The sequence below is a fragment of the Melospiza georgiana genome, chromosome 1 (assembly GCF_028018845.1).
Source record: "Melospiza georgiana isolate bMelGeo1 chromosome 1, bMelGeo1.pri, whole genome shotgun sequence".
In the NCBI taxonomy this organism is placed as follows: Eukaryota; Metazoa; Chordata; class Aves; order Passeriformes; family Passerellidae; genus Melospiza; species Melospiza georgiana.
Genome location: NC_080430.1, coordinates 25,403,558 through 25,423,354, shown reverse-complemented (window position 1 = coordinate 25,423,354; position 19,797 = coordinate 25,403,558).

Here is a 19,797-nt window from a genome sequence, read left to right as displayed (position 1 = left end):
CCCCGGCAGCATCCACCGCCACCCCACAGCATCCTGAGACCATCGCAGGGCAGCAGCCGGCGGCAGCATCCCCACCGCCATCCCCACGGCAGCAGCTGGCAGCCCCACAAAGGCTTAGCCATGGCCCTCTGAGCTGCCTAGGATATCTGCAGGCCAGCCTCACCAGCACCCCCACGGCAGCCGGGCCATCCATCAGCCCCGGTCAACTGTCATGGCACCAGGCTCCTGCTTGGTCCTGTCCCTTTCTGGAAGAACAGGGAAACTCCAGAACAGATGCTGTCACGGTTAAATAAGGACAAGACTGCCCAAAGGCAGAGGTTTTGTTTTGCCCCTGTTTCCTCATACCATTCGTGGGGACAGGTACCAGACAGGAGGGCCAGACTTCCAGCATTGGCCCTGCTTCTCTCCACACACTGACACATCCATCTCCTGGGGGAGAGGTGCCAAGCAGAGCTGCTGGGGATCATCCATGTTCCTGCCAAATACCACCCACCTCCAGTGCAGATAACCCAGCTTTCCACTCCCTTATTGCTCACAGTTTTGTTGCCCCAAACATGAGGAAAACACGCACCTTTTGGTACCATGGTTTGTTCTGTAAAACCTGATGTCCTGGACATACTGTTGTCCATCCCTCTGGTCCAAGAGGTACCCACCAGAACCCCATCCCTGGAGCCTCATCTCTTCTTTTGTTTTGGTGGGAAACACTAATTGCAGCCACTGTCCTTTGAGGTCTAGGGCTGTGCTGGGAAGAGTGAGGTATGCCCAGCCCACTGGAAAGCCATAAAGGATTCACATCACCTCCAGCTCCTGCCAGACCTAGAGAGACTGTGCCTGGCCAGGAGACAAGGAATCCTGAGGAGGAGCAAAAGCCTCCATTGCTGGTGCAGATACAGTAATGAAATAACAGTTTCTCAATTTAATTGGAGTTGAAGCAGGAAAGATTAATCTTTTGCTCTCCTGTGAAGTCCTTAAAGAGCAACATCTTTGGCTTCTGCAGGTTGGAGCATGTGGGGGGGGTTTTAAATGCGCAGTTTGAAAAGTTTTGAGTTTGGCACATTTAGATTGCAACTCTTTTTTAAAACAAGGCCCTTTCATTATCAGACACCCAAAACTGAACCTCAGAAACTGACTTTTGCATTTGAAAGTGCTGGAGTGTTGGCCTTAGCTTTAACATAAATGCCATAGGGTTTGTTTAGGTTCCTTTGATTACATGTCACTTGCAAATTTCCTTCAAACTCAGCGGATTGCTTTAAATTATTCCTGACCAAAGAGAGCCTTGGAGTCATTTAACATTCCTGAAATGACAGATGAGACTGGCTCTCCATGGGGCCTGCTATGGTTAAGATGCTGTCCTATCCATATAACCATGATGCCATGGTATCACACACATATCATTGTATGGTGATACCAGGCACACTAATGTATGTCATAAATGGGTTTTCAGAGCTTGTTAAGCCCTAGATTGCTTTGTTACAGATTAACAGCATTTTGTGTTCTAGTAATAATTACATGAGATATTTCTTTAAAAAAATCCTGTAAACCCAAGTTCAATGGGACACAATTTTGATATCTCTTATCACAGATTTTATCTGTTGTCACATTTCCCAGAGGTGATTAAGTCTTCTGAAAGTATAAAAATAAAGAATGGAAATGTATGCGTCAAGGAAAAATTGTTTAAAAATCCTCATCAATCAAAATGAGAGATTTAGTAAAATTATTATTTTAAAATGTCTACTTTACCAGAGGAGTTCAGAAATAACTTCAGTGGCCAGGGTAGTATATTAACAAACCCCCAAATTTCTCCTCAGAATAAACTGTTGTAAGGAAATTTGGAGAGAAGCAATCCTAGACAGTATAGGCTAGGCGTTCCTACAAGTAATGACCTCCAGGAACTCAAGAAAAATTTATGAGCAGCCCAGTTAAGGAGCTCTCTGCAGGAATAACAAATTTCCCCAGAAGAGATGCTCTGTCCTCTTTGACCTCAATCTCACCATTTTCTTCTGTAATCTTCCACAGCAAAAGGTCTCACCATTTTTGTGGATTTCTTCCTCTAGGCATGCAAATTCTGTTGTCACTAATTTTACAAGGCAAAATTAGTGGCAACAGTCAATGTCTTTCATACACCAAGAAGATATGATTATATTCCCTTTTCAAAACAAAACAGTTTAACACACTCATGTCCTGAATGGGATGTCTGTGCTTGGTAGGCAGCACAATTCCAACATTTTGCTTTGAGGGATGCTTATGTCACTCTCATGTATATAATGTATTTGTAACTCCTTTTAATGAAAAATACCCAGTCATTTCAATATACCCCACTAATTTTACATTTTCCCATTAAATACAAATCCATAATATTATCCAACTCAATATATTCTCCTAGTAGCATTTTCTGATTACGTATTCTTAGTCATCAGGTGAAGGTGCAGTAGCACAGAGTTAAGATTATTTTCAAAACTCTTATGTTCTCATTCTGTGAGGTGGTTATTCTCATTCAGAAGGTGGTCATTGTAGCCCTACTTAGCTTTATGAGAACAACAGAGGGCAAACTGGTCAGCAATTACAGACATCTGACACGCTGCCATCCCTGCAGCAGAGGTCAGTTGTTCATGGACACACAGCCACCATGCTGTCATTTGAAGACAAATCAAAGATTAAGGGAAAGTTTGAGGTCCATCCCAGACTATGGATTGTGCAGAAAAAGGCTACTGTTAAAATTACAGAAATTCATTTTTTGTCTGTCTCCCCTCCTCTAGCTTACACACATGTAAAATGTAGAGGTTTCCGTGCACATTAATGAGTGCAATGTGTGGTTAATTGCTAGATTGGAAAAGTTCAAGGGAAAATAATTTGGCATGTTTTCTTTTTGAAGTTACTTTATATAAAGTTGTTCACATTTAAGTTATTAATGAAGATGGGTATAAGTTCCTCTGGCAAATTAATAACTGTTTATGATGCAGCACAAGAAAAATAATTAGTAATAATTAGTAGTGCACTGCCTTTCCCTGCCTCAGGCACCAGCAACTCCTACATCACAGCAGGCGTTAATAAATGAGCAAACTCTAGGAAGTTTTTGCCACTTGAAGGTTAAAAATTAATTTCAAAGCAGACATTTCTAAGGCTTAGTGGAAATGGCAGCACATTTTAGACACTTTGCATGGTAGGCATAACCTAGGTTTGGCAAATAACAGAGGATGTTACAAATTGCCTTCCAGCTTTTCAAAATCAATGATTTAAACAAAGGATCAAAAGGCAGAATGAAAGTTTTAGATAAAGTGAGGGATATCACTTCCGAAGTCAGATTTACTGCTACAGCAGTAAAGTCACTATAGGACACTATTCTACATGGCTTCAGAAACTTTCCTTCACAAGTCAACTAGTTAGTTACTCATGTCAAGAAATGTATGGGTGCTTGCTCAGTTAAAAATTTAATAAGAAAGTATTGGAGAGCTTGTTTTACTGTTTGCTGAAATCAGTTAGATCTCCGAGCAGATCGCTGAGCTGAAATTTCTACAGGTCTGAATATCCACAATACATTCAAAACTTAAAAGGAAGATTTTAAATGTATCTGGTACACAGTCACTAATAATTCCTCTGTCAATTGATTTCCTATTGGTAGATTGCCAGTTCCAAGCTCTTTGCCGAAACACATGTACAAAGCCAAAAAACTCCCCCATGTCTTAAAAATGATAAATTCTTTCTCAGAAAAAACATCAGTAATAAGAGATGATGTATACAAGTAGAAGGCAAAGGGAGATCTCTGGCGGACGGGTGAGTTCCACACTGTTCTGGATTTGGGTTGCTCTCCAAACATGCTGCAACTGTGTGCTCCTAGAAACAAGTATTTTAGTGTCAAGCTCTTTTCTAAGCCTCTTTTCTTGCTTTGTTCCTCATTTTCCTACAACATTGTCACCAAAAAGTTGTTTTCCTAAAATTCAACAGTTCTGTACATCTGCAAGAGGAATCATTAACTTGACTTCACATCTGAGACTCTGCCTGTTAAAACATAATTGCCCAGGCTTCTGATTTTGCACTTGTAACCAAGGTACAGAAATGCCCTACCAGAAAGAAGGGCTCCAGAAATTTTATTACTGCCTTTGTAAACAGCAGGTGCTTGCTACGTAATGCAACCAATTCCTTTTATTTGAAAAGATTCAGTATACTGGGAAGGGCTTGGAAACATGTCAGCAAAGCAGATAACCTGGGAAGGAAGTGGAACATTCTGGGAGACACTTCCCGGCAATGGTCATGCAGGCTCAGCAGCATGGAGAGGACTTCAGGCTTGAAGGGTTTTACTGTGCTCACGTTCTGAATTACTGAGGAAGCTGTAAAAGGAGAGCTCCACAGCTTGAGTGGCAGTGCCTGGAAGAGAAATGGGCTTCAGGCAGGACTGGACAGTTTAGGGAACACAGACTCTGAAATGCTCTCCTAAAAACCAAACCACACCGTTGTCTCCACTTACCTCTGTTTTGAGTTCCTGAGAACTCAATAGTTTTATTGAAGACAACAAAAGAAATGTCTGAGTTTACAGAATTACCAGCAGCACCCATCTATCTTTACAATATTTGTGCTCTTTTTATAAAAGGTTGTCTCATTTCCCCACACCACCTTTGGTTTGAAGTCCACACCTTTATATTTGATTTAAAACAACAACAATTTGCATTTTTGCAAACACCAAAGGATGCTACTCCTTTATAGGATTGCTGAGACCTCCCAAATATTAACTTGAAGCTTAGCTTTAACAAAATTAAAATCAGTGGTATATACAATGTGATACATGAATTTAATACATCATGAAAATGTATTAAAGTGTATGAAAGCAGATAAGTGCTATTTTTGACAACAAATGGAACCTTATGGCAAATTATTCATACAATTGAAAGTAGAAATGCATTATGTAGAGAAGATTCTAAAGGGAACTATTTATCTAAAATGTTTCTTTGAAATGTCCTTTATTTTTCATACTTTTTTCTGCCCAAGACAGTCATCTTTGCTTGCCTTTTCATTATGCCTTAACCATGAACTGGACAGAATAATTGGTGTGAATTAATAGAAAATTCTGGCTTTAATGTCCCATCTACAGACTCAACAACAGTAGGTGCTAATTACAGTAATGATCTGGATCTTTGTGGAAATGGCTATCAATGTGTCAGTGCATAATGAAAGTTTTCAAGCAGTGTCCTAGCTCTGAGTTTATGATGCAGTGTTAGAAAACCACTCACCTGGGGCCTGAGGCATCCAGCCCTGGCCATGGCTTCCATTCTTTAACCAGGTTCTTCTCATACACACCCACTGCTTATTGACAAATATGTCTGTAATTTTTCTTTTCTCTCACCCTCATTTTTCCTGACTTAAAGTCTCCAGATGAGGATAAGCAGTTATGCTTGCCTGGAGGCCTGGATGACACTCAGAGAGGGAAGATGAAAGCAGCAGCAGAGAAATATAACAGTTTAATCTTCTTAAAAGGGGATAGATGATAAAGCAGTTCTGGGGTAGGCTAGTTCCACTGCTTCAAAGTGCTGTTTGGTTAAGGGAATTTATTGTTGCACTGTATGAGCATGATTATTTCAGCATTGCTTCTGATCCCAAAGAGCTGTCATTACCTAGAGTTGTGGATGGATATATATTTTTCTCATTGAAATCTAAAAATAAATACTAGAGGAGTTGGGGAAACTTTCTACTGAATGCTATGAGCTTTCAGACATGGCAACCATCGTACCACAGAAGCCTAAGGGAAAAGATATGGCAGCGCAGGCTGTTCCACCAAGACAAGGCAAATTAAAATTCAGCAGACAAGTGGCATTTATACCCAGGCTTTTAGAAAATCAGATCAATTATACACTTCAGTCCAGAGGAAGGAGGCTGCTTCCACACAGACAAAATGAATGGGGCTGCTTAGCTTGACGTGAACAGGGCTGTGTGTCCTCACTCCACAGTGGAACAGAGTGCTGTATGTGTGGCATACAGCAGGTAAGGTGATTTGGAATCCCTCAGCTCACAGGACACTGAGATTATTACTTGGAACTTAAAGTAGGCAAGCATCCAGTGTCAGTTTAGACACTGTGGTGTATGACAATAATTCACCTTGACTTCCCCACAGTTTTTAACACACTCATGTCCTGAATGGGATGTCTCTGCTTGGTAGGCAGCACGATTCCAACATTTTGCTTTGAGGGATGCTTATGTCACTCTCATGTACATACAGATAACACATCTCCAGTAAGCCTTGTTATGTAGACATTTCATGCCCTGTGCCATTCTCAAGGACTGTCTGCCTGCTCTCTCCAGGTGTGACAGAACTATGTCTGCACCAAAAGGCATCTCTAGAATGAAGTGCCAGGGATAAGACTGAATCTTATCCACTGAGAATAAAACCTCTTGCCCCACTCTTCTTAACTTGAGGTTAGTGAAGAGTGCAGAAGAGATGGAGAAAGAAGGCTTAGTTAGGAAATTGTATACAAGATGGTTATAAAGCCAGTGACATCAGAGTGAATAGGGATTAGGGAGAGTTAGGACCTAGGATAAACTTTAGGTCTGGACAGGGTCAGAACAAGCAGCTCTGCAAGATATAGGCAAGGGTCCAAAAGCTATAGGCCTGAAGAACTGGGAGGGTCTGAAAGGGATTGTGGTACCTGCCTTGTTTACTTGGATTGTAGTAGAGGAACTCACCCCTGAACCTTCTGAGGAGGAAAGGTCTGGCAGCTGCTGCAGAGGCTGAGGTGACAGCAGCTCCAGGGCTGGCTCTCTGTGAATAAATGAGAGCAGTCACAGCACAAGTGGTAAAGGGAGAGGTTGTGAAGGTCAAAGATGCTGCTGCTGTGATGTCAAGTTTAGATGTCAATCTAGCACAGCCCAGATGATGTTGAGACAGGAATGGAAGGAGTAAAGATGCTATGTCTGTACTTCCACCCATAAAAGGAGGTATCTGCCTGAAATCATGGTCCCAAGCAGTGGCAACCTGTGTTGCCTCTGGGACTGTGATCATCAAGTACAGCAGGGCCTCAGCTTGAGTACTGGCTTTCCTTCTGCACATCACCTTGACAGAGCTCATTATTTGGAGGGTTGGGATAGTAACTGACAGTGGGAAATATATTCATGATGAATCACACAGTTTCAACAGTGCTCTGCAGTGCCAAAGAGCCTCAGCATTTTACTGTGGAATAGTTGCTGTCTTCTGTTTTGTGGAGTACACTGGACATCTTTAGTAAACAGCCCAAAATACGAAACACTTGATTGAGAAGATAAGATCAAGGTCATGCTACAAGAACAGTTCTTCTTCTGGGAAGCTGTATGCTGGAAGAGATGAGCTACAGTGGAGACAAGGGAGAGAGGGGGAGTATTAGGGAGGTCAAGGTTGGTGTTCCTAAGTCTCTCTTACCTCCTGGGCTGTTAAAAGTGATCAGACACTGTGGCCAGATCATCTAAGTGCCCACCCACAGACCATATTCCCACATTGCCTGTGAGATGCCTGGCAATGGTGTGCAGAAAGAAAGGAAAAACTTATAATCTGGTCAGAAGATAATTGCTGTGCATTGGCTTGGTGGTGTCTCAGTGATGAGTGATGAGTAGTGTCATTGTGTCTGCATTGATATCTTACTGCCTATCATGCTGGATGCAAAGAGTTGTGTTAAGTGATTTGTTTCTTGCCCTATGAACTTAGTCCCTCACTGCAGCAACAGTGTCACATCCCAGATTCCTCTGTGTGCAGGCAGCTGCAGAGCAAGGTATCAGTCATTGCCACCTGAAAACCCATGGACTCACATTCCTTATGGGACCATGTGAGCACAGTGCAGGGCATGTGACAGTCCCCAAACTGTCTGTTTGTTCATGATGCCCAATGTGAAGGAGAAAAGGGAGTTCTTGCCAGAGTTATGTCATCTCAGAGACCCCACTTGACACTGCTGGCCTCCTGGAAAGGGCTGTTTCCTTGTGGAGGAGGGAGAAGCCATGCTTTGGAGTAGCTAAGACAGGCACTGATTTCATACATGCACACTGTTTGACCTGCTTGCAGCAGGGCTGTTTAGCATCATCCACCAGGGCTGATGCTGCCATGAGTCTAACTGGCTGTACAGAACCAAGGGTCTGAGGAAAGCATGAAAGAAGGACCTCAACAGAAACTTAAGATCACATTTTTCCCATGAAAACTTGTCTATCATCAGACAAATCTGTCAGTGTTGTCTTGACTCTTGTGCAGTATTTGCCCAAGGAACTTGCCGCAAGTCTGTCCTACACCAGCTATTCCCAAGATAAAGTATTTCTTCTTGACATTTGTATTATTGGCAGAAGGTAGTGAGTGATTGGCTGAGGTGTGGGAATCCTCCACTTGAGGCTGGAGATCTGCTGTCCCTGGTAGTGCTGCTGCCCCCCAGCCCTGCAGTGATGCTGGCATTTCTGGGACCTTGTGTTACAAGGGGAGGGTCTCACTGTTGGGAAAGAACATGGGCTTCCAAGGCCTTTTTGCTTCAGGAGAGCTATGCATGCTCCATGGGAGAGGGGTCTCAGCAGCTGCCCTGCAGCCACCTTGGCAAGCAGCTCAGGGATGTGGAGCACTGAACAGCTCCACCTGCAGCCTTCAGGGCCTCCAGGGCCTCCAGGCTTCCCTCTGAATCAGCAGGGAGGGAGGTACTTGCTGCATGACTGAACACAGGCCACGGCTTTGGGAGATGCCTGTAGCCTAAATGTGGGTGACACCTTTTAGTCAGATGAACTACACATCAAGTGCAGCCATCCATTGTAAAATATCGTGTGAGTGCACATTGTGAGACATTCACTTTTTGTCACAGCCTGCTCCTGCGCAGTCACAGCCAATGGCTGCAGCCTTGGGACTGTGTATTTCACATGGTGTGCCACCAGCTTGTATCTCAGCCACCCTTCCCATTTCTATGTCAGTGGCTAGTGCTGCTCCCTTTTCCCTGGGCTGCACCTGCTGTGCAGTGTTTTCTTTAATACCTTCCTTCACATAATTGCCTGACAGCTGCCTGCAGTCCATATCTGCTTCCTGCACCTCACCATTTCCCAGCAGCACAGCTGCCAGGTCTGGCACATATTGCTAATGCCTCTCCAAAACCTTCCAGGAGTAGTAATTCATTAGCAGGATTTAGTTTTGGAAAATTAACTGTCAGGCTTTGCAGTACAGTACAGATGTAAAATCCTTCTCATCACTGCCAGCTTTTATTAATGTTCTATAAATACAACTATAGCAAGGCAAAATGATGATTACATTAAATTATGTTGAAAGCATTATAAGCAGATTAGGAGTAAAAAGTTTACAGAGGTGCTGCAATTGTCCCCCCATTGCATTACACATCCTAAAAATCCTGTTCCAGGGTTACACAGGAAAAGAAAACACAGCAGATCTCATAAAGATCTAGAAGGGCACTGCTAACTTTACACTACATGGTATGATGAGGGAGTTTTGTGTTTATAACCACTAATCAGAGTGGGTGAATTTATAAAGGCATACTGCTTTTTAACACATCCCTAAAAAACAGTCCTTGTGGTATTATTATAAAGATGTCACAGAGTTAATAAAAAAGTAAGTATCTGTGGAAAATGTCAAACTGAACCAGAGGAACCATTACCTATGTCACACTCTACACTAGGAAGATGAATGTATCCTCACCTCAGCATGGTTTTCTCACCATGACTATGATGAAAATAAAAATAGTTCTCTGTGTGTGTCTAGACAATATTCACAAAACTCTCTCCAGTTCATAAAAAAAAATATTTGCAGCATGGCCAGATACTCAGCTTTCCACTGATTCATCCTATATACTTACTTTTTAAAAATCGCTATCCTAAAGACAACTAATATTCTACTTTTTAATAAAGATTTTTTCACTGAGCTATATGAAACATGAATGTATGCAACATTCCAGGGACAAGCCCCAGGCTCCTGTCTTTTTACAGGAGCCAGTGATGACTACATGGAAGTCACTACCAAAATCCTCCTTGCTCAGAGTACACGTAATGTGCATTGTGCAAAACTTAACACTGAACAGATATGTAGCATCACCATCTGGTGTCATGTTGAAGGAGAAACTTTTGCATTACATACCACTGCCATGCTCCTGCAATTATTTTAGATCACTATCCGCCTTCAAAACAAGCTGAGTTATGTACCAAGTGACTCTCATCATTCTGGCATGGCCATTGACACAGTGAGAGGGGCCTGCATTTGGGAACCTCATAAACAGATCCTTAGGTTTGTGCTATTGATATCAGTCCCACGTTCTGCTACCCAAAACTGCAGCCTCTTGCATCTTTTGTGATCCCTTCCCACAGAGGTGCTCACTCTAAGTCTTCCACTGTAAGTGCTTTTCCTACCTCGGTTTAAATAGTACATTTTCATAATCATTTTCAATAAGTCAGGGTCAATCAAGCTGGTTGATGGGAAGCACTTGGATGTTCAGTCTCCAGATAAAGTGGCTGGCATCTTTCAGAAGAGTCAGCTGCTCCACAGCACCAGTGCTTGAAAAGCCAGCATCTCATCCATGTGATGATTCTGCTCTCCATCACAAAAACCATAGACTCTGTTCCTGTATACTTAAGATTATGTCTTTATTTCTTATTGCAAAAATAATTTCACCATACATTGCTTTATTAACCATCGGACTTTTCAGGAAGATATGATGGGTGAATGAAAGGGTATGGGTATATTCCATGGCAAAACATATACATGACATAACAGAGTAAATGGGACAGGCACCATTCATTTTTAATTTTTCCCAATTAAATTTTTATTAAATAACGAAGTTTTATGTCTAAACTATAGGAGATAACAAAATCAGCCCTAATAAGTCATTAATTATTACAAGAACACCACTTTTGTTTCCTTAATCAACTCTTTATTTTGAATTTGTTAAAATACTCATGTTTGATACACTGCTAGTAAAATAGTTATTCAGTGTTCTCAATCCTATTTATTCAGGCTTCTCATTATATATCCCAATATCCATTAAGACTTTAGACATTGATTGATGCTTGATATTCCATTAGTACAAAGGGGGCCAACACATAGAAAAGGAAAATAAAACACCTCCTTAAATTGTGAGCATCATAATAAAGCGAGTATCAGAGACTCAATTACTGCTACACAGCGCCATGCTGCCACTAGGTGTCAGGGACACAATTCACTCTGCCCGAGCAGCAGCACCGCAGGCTTGCTGAGCTATGGCTCACGTCCCCCAAAGATTGAGAGATAATTTTGTCTATGCTCTTACACCTCTCAGTTAAAGGCTTTAAAAAGGCAGTGGAATTGGTCCTCTCTTTGAGAAGATCACTGTGGTGAAAACTCTGTGTACTGGTGCACTTAGCTCTACCACCCTGGTAGCCATAGTGAGGGAGTTATAAATAGAAATTAGAAGCAAAGTACAAAGAAAGTACAAGACAAGGGCGGAGCGGCAGACGTTGTCTGCCTGGACTGCTGTGAGGCCTTTGACACTGTCTCTCGTAAGAAATTCACAGAGAACCCGGTGAAGCATGGCCTGGACAGACACACACTGTGAGGCACACTGAAAACTGTCTGAACATCTGAGGCAGAGTCTAGCCAGAGGCCAGGAGCCAGCAGTGTACCTCAGGGGTCAGGGCTGGGTCTAATTCTGTTTAAAGTCTTCATCAATGGCCTGGATGACAGGGCAGAGTGTACCCCCTGCCAGGGTGCAGCTGACACAAATCTGGGAGCTGGGTGGAGTGGTTGATACACCAGAGGGTTGTGCTGCTGTCCAGAGGGACCATGACAGGAATGGGTGAGCAGGAAGCTCAGGAGGTTCAGTAAAGGAAAGGGCAAGTCCTGAGTCTGGGGAGGAACAGCCCCATTCACCATTATATGCTGGGGGACACCCAGCATGAGCATCTTTGCAGTAGATCTGGGTTCTGCTAGATGCAAAATTGAACATAAGCCAGTGGTGTGCCTGCATAGCAAGGAAGGCTGAAGGGATCCTGGGCTTGCATTAGGAGGAGTGCTGCCATCAGGTCAAGGGAAGTAATCCTTTCACTCTATTCACCACTGCTGAGGCCACACCTGGAGTACCTTGTCCAGTTCTGAGGCCCCAGTAGAAGACAGACATGGACACTGAAGGAAGTCCAACAAAGATTTCACACCTCTGATCACCAACCCCTGGACCTGGCCATTCAGCTGTTTTTCAACCCACCTTACTGCTCATCCAGCTCATATGCCAACAGCTTCTTTATAAGGATCTTATGGGAGACACTGCCAAAGGCCTTACTGGAGTCCAGGTGAACAATATTCAAAGCTCTCCCCTCATCTACCAGGTCAGTCACTTCATCATACAAGTTCCTCAAGTTGCTCAAGACCTTCCCCTCAGGCAAGCCATGCTGACTACTCCTGGTGATTTGTTTTTTTTGATTGTTCATGTGCCTGGGACTGGTTTCCAGGATTCCATCACCCTCCCAGGGATCAGGGTGAGGCTGACCAGCCTGTAGCTCCCTGGGTCTTCCTTTTTGCCCTTCTGAATGATAGAAGTGGCATTTACCTTCCTCCAGTCTTCAGGTGCTTCTCCCAGTCACCATGAATGATCATAGATCATTGAATGATTATTGAAAGTGGCCTCACAATGACATCTGCTATCCCTCAGCATCCTGTCAGGACCCATGGACTCATCTATGTCCAGTTTACTTAAGTATTCCCTGATCTGACCCTCTTTCACCAAGGGTACATGTTCCTTGATTCAGTCTTTCCTCCTGGTCTTCGGGATCTGGGACTCCTGAAGGCTAGTCAAGATGGAAGCAAAGAGGCATTCAGTATCTCAACCTTTTCCATGCCCTGTGTAGCCAGATGCACACCTCATTGAGCAAGGTGCCCACATTTTCCCCAGTCTTCCTTTTGTCACCTATGTACTTATAGAAACTCTTCTTGTTGCCTCCATCACCCCTTGGTCTGATTCAAATCCAGCTGGGTTTTAGCTTTCCAGACTTCATCTCTCAATATTCAGACAATGATTCTCACAGGTATCCCTCAGGGGTTACCCATCCTTGCATCCTTTTTGTGTTTGAGTATGGCCAAGAACAACTTGTTTATTCACATGGCCCTCTTGAAATTTTTGTCTGAGTTTTTATTCATTGGGATGGAACAATCTTGAGTATGTAGGAGGCAAGTTTTTAATATTAATCATCTTTCTTAGCCCCACCCTTCCTCCAGGGTGTCATCACACAGCACTTTTTTCAAGAGCTCTGAAGAGGCCAAAGTCTGCTTTCCTGATGTCTAGTGTTCTGACCTTGCTTTTCCTGTCTCCCTGCCCTCGGGATCCTGAATTCCACCATCTCATGGTCACTGCATGCTGACCTGCACACAAGGCTGTCTTTGATCTTCACAATCCCAACAAGCCCCTCCTTGGTGAGGATGTGGTCCAGCAATGCACATCTCCTAACTGGCTTCTCTATCACTTGGAGGCTTGGAGGAAGAAGTTATCATAAATGCCTTCCAGGAACTTCCTGGCTTGTTAAGTTCTACAGTGTTGTTATCACTGTTGTTCTGCAGGTAATACTATCTAAATCTGTGCTGTGCATTGAACTTGTTATGCAATACATTCAACTCTGGTGACTTGCATGGCTTTGGCAGTCCTTTGTGCAGGATCCACACAACTACCCAAGATCCCTTTTGCCATGCCACCTGAGGATCTCTTTGTGCGTAGGGACTGAACTTGGGACTGGACCCTTTCTATTATGTTTTATTATGTGTGCTGTAGATAAGATTCCTGTTTCATTTTAGCCATCAGAAACATGAGATAGCCTGCAAATAATACAGAAAACAGTGAGAAAAATATTCAGGAAAAAGAAATATTATTTTTCTGGAATCTGCTATAAAGTAACTTCCAAAGTACTTACAGATTTACTACACCCTGTAGAATTGTCTGTTGGATATATATAATAATACTGCGACAGGCGGTTTTGGTAGTAGTAGCCTGAAGACTTTTCTTGGAAAATTGTTATTTTTTTCTCAGAAATCTTAAATTATGATTCAAATAACTCTCTAGCTAACACCAAATGCATTCAAATTCCCAACTATACACACTGAAAACAAATACAAATAAAAATTAATAGAAACAAATAAGAGTCCAAAGTAGGACTTTGCAACCAGGCAAAAGAAAGAATCAGCATTATAAGAAGAAAACATTTCAGGGTCTCAGCAGGCAACATCCTTGAGCTTAGACAGTGCCACACAGGCAAATCTAACCTACGCTGGGTAAGCTGTCATGACATCCTGCATTGCCACAGAAATCTACTGGGGTGCAATGTCTCAAGGAACACAGACAGAATTGATCAGTCAATAATGTCTACTGCCCATTTAAAAACCTTCTGCTTCCTAGACAAAATAACTCTGGTTTTACAAAAGTTTGCTTTCTTTTTCTGTCATTTATTAGAATATAATTAATTTAGAAAGTTTTCTCTGATTATTTACCAAGAATGGCTACAACACATATTTCTTTTAACAGCTACATACATTATGTCTGCACAGTGTGCAGCAAGATTTCAGGAGCAAACTCTAGTTAAAAGCACTTAGCAGAAAGTTACTTTTTCTGGGCCAGTAAGAACGAGCCTTTCTGTTTTGAAACAGCTTTCCTAGCAGATATTTTCACAATGCCAAAGATGGGATACAGTAGTGTCTGTCCATTCAGCGTCAGTCTGGAAGTTAACTTTCTGAAAGAACCATTAGTTGTCCATTTAAGATGTTTTGAGCTGGACTACCAGAAACTTGGGCATGTAAAAGGCATTTGTCAGTTCTAAAATAATTTCCTTTATCTGATTTTAGATTGAAAACCTGAATATACAGAATGTATAGAATAATATCAGAAGAATTATTTTCAATTCCAATGAAAATTTCAACTTTCAACTCTATAGCATTTTCCTCCAGAATATCACAGAATGTCTGTGTTGAATGAGAACATAGGTTTAGCCTTACCAGAGGCTGAGATTAGATCTGACGACTTGATTAGAATCCTAAATACCCAGTCTATTTCTGTACACCTATATCATGTTTTCCCTCACCATCTCTGCTCAGAGCCAAAATACAAACCCTGCTGCATGTGGATTCTTGGTCACATGTTGGCATGCCAACCTCTCAAACAAATGCCAGTGAATGAGGAACTGCTTCTTTCCACAGTGGGGGAAAAATTATGTGTTATGGAAATATTGACACTTCACAAATAAGAAAAATAATGGGTCTTCAATAAATTCAGTCATAAGGAGGAGAAAAGGTCCATGCAATAGTAAATATTTCTCATTTTATTGTGTTAAGTTGCAAGATGATATTTAAGTACTGTCTGCCAGAGTAAAAGGGGAATGCCATACTGTTGCATGGCTGCCTAGTTTTCATAAACAGGCTGTTTCTAAAGTACCATAACTACAACTGCCATGGTTCCCCCAGAAACTAAGTTGCCCCAGCTATGTTTTTATCTCTTTCATATCATACTTAAACTAACAAATTTCTATTTAGGTGAGCTAGTAGCTTTGAGTTTATGTCATGCAGCAGATGTAATCCAGGCTCTAATTACGTCTAGACTTAGTTCAAATGCTCACAACCTGTTTCCTTGGAAATAGATGACAATAATATACTAATATACTATCTTGTTCATTGTCCTCCACACTTTGTATCTTTAGTGCAGAATTGTACTGAAGTTTCTTGCAGAACTAAGATCATTTCTCACCAGTATTTTGCCAGGGAAAAAAAAGTCATGTGAGTTCATACTTATGGAAAATTGATGTCCTCAAAAATATTACTGTTCACTTAGGGACTAAAGTTTTCACAGAAATCAGTACCAAACCATTGCCCTATATGGATATCAAACCTCATTTGAACTCTAAATTATATATGTAGTATAAAACCACTCCATTTCTTTCTGTCCCTACACATAAATCTGAAATAATCCTTGAAGTAAAAATAGCAAAGTGACTAGTGCCCACAAGAAAATACATGACCCGAGTACATCGATGAAAATGTTGTCTAAGTGCACTGCCAACACCAGACTGCCCATGATCAAGCAGATCCCACAGGACTTGATGGTATTTAACTTCTTTCAATTTTCATGTTACTCTCCTAACTGTAACTCTGACCCTAACTCTAACACCACTATCCATCCTAATATAAAGCACAGGATATTGGCTCTCAACACAGTGCTGAACACTGCCCAAGGGCAATGAGAGCTGGGACTGAGGATTTGGTGCCCACCTGAGACTCACCAGCCTTCCACACGCAGTCCAGCCCCATTCCAATCTGTAAAGCCCTTCACACAGGGGTTCCCACAAAAGCATGCCTTCAGTGCCTTCCAAGTCCAGCCCTCACTCCAGCTATGCCCACCGTGGTCTCTTCACAGCTGGGCAGAGCTCTCCCATCCCTCCATAATATCCCCTGTGCCAAATGGGAAGCTTCTGTGCAGCTGACTGATAAATGACTTTCCTAAAGGATAGGACACAAGGTCCTTCATTCATTCAGATACCATCAACCTCTTTCCCAAATCAACCCTCTTCCTTACCCTTCTCAGAAGTGCAGAGAGATGCCAAACCTCAAACTCAAGGTGTGGGTGTTGGCCTGCATCGATGCCAACCCTCACAATATCCCAGGGACCATTCCTAAGTTAGCAAAAGAGGGATGACAGCTATGCCTGGATCCTCTCCTCTAATTGTTTTAAAGAGACAGTAAAGCCATCTTAAACTCATTTTTTGGTGATTATTTGCTCTACTACTTTTTCTTCTAAAAAATCTTCAGCTTCTGCTTATTTTGGATACCTTCAGTGAGAGATGCCTTCACTGACTTCAAACTTCAGACTTGATGTCTGCAGTCAGCAGCAAATGGTATCTGTGTATTGCTCCCTCCAGATATTGACTAACTGGGCAGAAAGCCGACAGTCTTGATCTGGGAGCTGACACAAAAGCCAGGGTGGGGTGTGAAAACCTTTCAAAGAATTTTGTTTAGCTTAGAGCTAGAGACTTGCTACAGAACACATAATTTATGCAATTCCTTGAAGGGCCTTAGGGACATTTTCCATGTTTCATGAAGTTTTACTGTCTGGATGGAAGCAGTGGCCTCTATCTGACTCTCTACTGAGTACCCAGTTTCAGAATTTAGGCTAATGCAGATAACACAGTTACACCTGTAAAACATATAGGGAGTTTCTAAACATATACATGTCACTGAATCATGGAAAAACCCAAAACACTGTTCATCCTGATAGCTAAAGCATCTATCCAAAATCTGAAGCAGTAAGGAAAACAAAGATGTTTTGACCAGAAGAAAACAGAAGGCTTGAATGCCCTGCTAGGAATAAAGTCTGCAGCAACTTACAACCCATACCTCATCTTTTGACTAGTCTTGAGTATGGGTATTAAGTCCACTTTTTCTTTCACTTTCCTACCCCTCTCCAATACCAAAAAACCCAGCAAGATCATCCCTCCTCGGTCATTAGCTAGGAGGTGCTTTAGCATGGTAGCAACAGCTAATCTGAATCCTATATATGGTGGTATGAATGTTAAAAAGGCCTTGATAGGACCTCTCTGTGGGACACCCATCCTAGGAGCCTACACTGTATGGGCAGGGGTGGGATGGCTCAGTGAAGCTACCTAACATGTCATCTATCCTAGTCTGGGAAGCTCACAAGGCTGTCTGACAGAGCACAGTGGCCCCAACAACTCACTAAAATAGCAGGAAGCTCTTTTCCTGCATAAAGACATTCAATCAATTAAAAATTTCCCTGCAGAGCTCCATCTTACCTTTCTAATATTTTCTTACTACATCTGGAGAAGAGACAGGCAGTAAAGTTAGGTGTCCCTCACTTCCCTCCTGATCACAGAGTGCACTCAGACATTGGTCCTCACACAAGGGAATTATCAGTTCCTCCTTTTCTGCCCCCCGGCTGCTGGCACCAGATCTCCCTGATGGTCTCTCTCAATTCAGATATCCCATGTTTCCTCTAACAGTCCATGAGCAATGATGGACATGACATTGGCAGTACTTCTGTTTCAAATTACTTTTGTAACAGAAGTACTGCTTATTTTATCCAGAAAGAACAAAGCACACAGAGAAAAGTATTTCAAAACAAGGAAATGAATGCCTGGTTTATTTTTTTCTCACTAAAAAGGTGGCCTGGTCACTTACTTCCTCAAGTTAGACAGCCATAAGAAAAAAAAAAAATTCAACTCCTAGAATTAATCTATGCATAATGTAGGAAACTGAACAAAGGGCAAATCAGACTTTAAAAGATACTTCCCTAGAAGTCTTTAGAAATTATTGAAAAATTAAAATAGGAACCATAAACCTGACTTTTTCCTTTCAGTGTGCCTTTTGCTATCTCCAGTCTTACAGAGAGAGGTTTGATCCAGTTCCCACTTAAAACTACAGCTGAAATGACTGGAAACATTTAACTGAATGCAGCGGGCATTAGATTAGGACTTCATTCACAGTCATTCACACACTATCCAGTAACTGGAAATAACACATGTACAGCTTCCCTCTGGCTGACAAGTTAACCCATCACTGCAAGGATGCCCCAGCAACGCCCTCTAGTATCTCACACTGCAGTAGCTATGCATAGTACTTAATATGTGCAGCTGGCAATAAGATTTCCCACCATCCTGCTTAAAACCATCCATTTAACTCATACAACGACTCATGAGTTACTATCTGAGTCTGAGTACAGAAAACCACAGCCAACTCTTCAGCAGTGCAGTAGTTAGTGAGCACACCAAGCCTGTCCTTTTCTGTAAACAACCTCTCCTTAATGTATTTTCAGACACAGCTGTCCCATGCCCAAAAACTTTAAAAAGCATTTGAAAATCTGGGTTGCACCCTACTGGAGACAGCCCAGATTCCCAGGCATGACACAGAACAAGCCTGTTCTGCAAGCATAAAGGCTTTCTCTTAGGACAAATCAAGGTTATGTAAAAAGACACACAGCACTTGGGATCAGACAGTCCATACTCTTCTACTAGAACAGGGAAACACATCTTTTTGAACATGTAAACAGTGTATCAGACATAAAATTAGATTTAAAAAAATGTAAATGTTAATAACTTTCTAAATGAAAAAAAAAAGGAAGAATAATGCAATTGCGTATCTCAATGCTAGTTGTGTTGCTCAATACACCTCTGGAAAACATGTTCATTTAAATGAAAAGAGTGAAATAGGACAGGACCAGACAGGGTCCTGTCCAGGGGACAGGGAGCTGTTGATAAAATAATTCAACTGACATGATTACAGGGAAATTGTTAGGGGATATTTACATTGAGGAAAGCAATGCTATTCTGGGTCTGGGCCCCCTTCAGCATTTCCCAGCAACCAGCACACTCAGGCAGTATCTGTGTCATAGGGCATACCCAGTGTCATGCTGCTGCCTTTTTGGTCCCTTATCAAGACGACAAGGGACACTTAAAATGCCACCCTCAGACTACTGTGGTAACTGGCACGCTGAGTCAGGACAGCTGTGAGATGCTCTTGAGGAGAGCTAAAAGGTCATGTGCACAGCTCATGCACTAGAAATGTGAGCTGCTACGTAGAGCTGTAACACCAGCAACCATGACGTTCAGGCATTCGCCGTACCCTGCAAACTGATCAATACCAGTACAAATTTCAAAAAGCTGCCAGGAGCTTAGCTTATGGTAACACAAACAGCAAAGAAAGAACAGCCAGAAAAGATACTGAGAAGTAGGAAAGATAGCAGAGCACACAGCCCTTATGACAGCCTTGAGAAAAGAATCAGGACAGCTTTGGATGATCTGCACGTGTACATCTATTCCTTTGAAATGCTGGGATATGTTTCTTTACCATAGAGGGGGAAGTTATGGAAG